Below are 2,488 nucleotides of genomic sequence, written 5' to 3' on the forward strand. Positions count from 1 at the left end.
TGGAGGCTTTATTACTTAGTCATGATTAACTAAGTCACTGGCCATTGGCTGATTCAACCTCCATCCCTCTCCCCTCCTCAGACATCAGGGAGTGGGACTGGTAGTTTCAAGCCTTAATCACAGGGTTGGTCCCACCCTTGGGCAATCAGTCCCCACCCTTGGGTGGAGTCCAAAAATCATCTTCATTAATAATAAAATACCCATTGCACCCTTATTGCTCTGAAGGGTTTTCCAGATGAAGACCAAATATAGCTGAAAAATACATTTTGGTCATCTGAATGACCAAATATATATTTCTTATAAATCTTTATGTTGCAGTAGGATATAGGTATATAATAGGCATCCATATATAGATATATATATGTACACACACATACATGCATATATTTCATTATTGGCTTGGCACACAGATTCAAAGAAGCTAAGAACAATGTAAAAGCAGGACATTTGGGAGGGCACTTGGTTGGCCCTTGAGTTTCTGCCCAACTCTAGAAAACCTGTGATTTTTGTGTTGATGGAGAGCAGAGAAGAACAGGAAATAAACTGTAGGATGAAACGTCTAATAAGAAACCCATTACATAAGTAGGATCTGTGAACACTACAGAGTTAGTGTATAAGTGAATAAGAAATAAAGTCAAGCTTCAAAGTATGAGTATGCAATAAAAGACTGTAAAGAATGATAACATGGATTTGAAAATGATCCAAGGACTTGTAGAAATAAGAAAATCAATAATAATACTGTGACTTTTATTCATCCCTTGATCGGAAGTCTGCAAAGCACAATAAGATATCAAGAAAGAAATAAAATAAATACATATTATAAAGGAAGAAAAAACATTCATAGTTATTGAATGATGATATGATAGTCAAGATTGAAATTGCAGAAGAATCTTTATGTCAGTTACTAGAATTAATAAGAGGATTAGCAAGATGGCCCAATATAAAATCAATATACAGATATATTAAATTGTATTCAACAGCAACAATATATTAGACAATATATTTCAAATATAAAATATTCTATTTAATATCAAACTGTTAAAGTGCCTAGAAATAAATCCAACAAAAAAATGCAAGCTTGTGATATAAATAGGTATTAGATCTTATTAAAATACATTTTAAAAATCTAACTAAATTGAAATATAGCCAATGTTTATGACTGAAAAACTCAATGCCATAAAAATATATTTTCTTTAAGTTGAATGATAGTCCAACCAAAACTCCAACATAAAATTTTATGGAATTTAACAAGCTGAATCTAAAATTTGCATGGAAGATTGAATGACCAAAAATAGTTTAGACAATTCTGAGAGAGAAGATCAAAGTAGATAGAATGAAGATAAAAAGAAAAAATACAAATATTAAGATCTAATATAAAGCTAAGATATTAAGACAGTGTAGTGACAAAGTGCTAAACAAATATTCAAATGGAACAGAACAGAGATATCAGAACAGACGTGTGCATATATGGAAATTTGATTTATGACAATGTAGACATTATAGATCACAGTGGAAAGAATATTTTTTTAAATTTATTTTTAAATAATTTATCCTAAGATAATTGGCTACCCATAAAAAAGTGAAATTGAATCCATAATTCATATATGTACAAAAATCAATTCTAGGTAGATTAAAAACTTAAATGTGATTAGCAAACTATACAAATGTTAAAAGACAAGCCGAGGAAACATTTATTATACATATAGTGCACAGAGAATTAATATCTACAAATCATTAAAAAAAGACAAACAACTCAGTAAAAAATTGGGCAAAAGAATGAACAGACATTTCACAGAGGGGAAAACACAACAGATTCTTTTAGCAATAGTCGCGCTTCGGATAAACCTCATTGGCTACGATACTGTCACTGTGCAAAGCGAACAGGTTCTTAATCATATGAAAATATGTTCCACCTGGTATCAAGCAAGAAAATTCAAATTAAAACCATCTTGATATCTTTTCACATATACGAGATTGGGGGAAAAAACTGAAATGGACAATGCTGATATTGGCTAGAATGTGAGTTGACTGGAATGCTCATTTATCCAGGAGATGTGTATAATTGCACAACCATTTGGAAACAGTTTGGCATCACCTACTAAAGCTGGACATTTGTGTATTCTCATCATCAGTATACTCTCTGTTATATGCCGTAAAGAAAATCTTGTTTGAATCCATGGCAACTTTTTTTCTAAGTTTATGGAAGCTTCATTTAATATAACAAAACTTTTAGAATAGTTAAAATGTTGAGCAAGCATAAAATAGATATATGCATCAGAAATATCATAAAATGGAATATTATATACTAGTACAAAATTAAATTTCAGCTATATACATCTAGGTAGACTAAAGAAAAAATTATGAACCAATTGGAATATGCTTCCATTTATATCCATTTCAACCTAGACAAAACTGAACTTTATATTATTTAGTGTTTAATACAAATGTAAAAAAAATAAAAGTAAAAACAAGAGGATGATCAAAATGA

General features: G+C 30.5%; 1 non-coding gene across 1 annotated transcript; it reads right to left on the reverse strand.

Annotated features, from left to right (window-relative positions):
• Positions 1-1,742: 1,742 nt before the first annotated feature.
• Positions 1,743-1,879, reverse strand: LOC144382013 (U4 spliceosomal RNA). The gene has a single exon (XR_013448438.1). It is a non-coding gene; the product is annotated as a U4 spliceosomal RNA (small nuclear RNA).
• Positions 1,880-2,488: the final 609 nt, after the last annotated feature.

The sequence above is a fragment of the Halichoerus grypus genome, chromosome 5, assembly GCF_964656455.1.
Source record: "Halichoerus grypus chromosome 5, mHalGry1.hap1.1, whole genome shotgun sequence".
Taxonomy (NCBI): Eukaryota; Metazoa; Chordata; class Mammalia; order Carnivora; family Phocidae; genus Halichoerus; species Halichoerus grypus.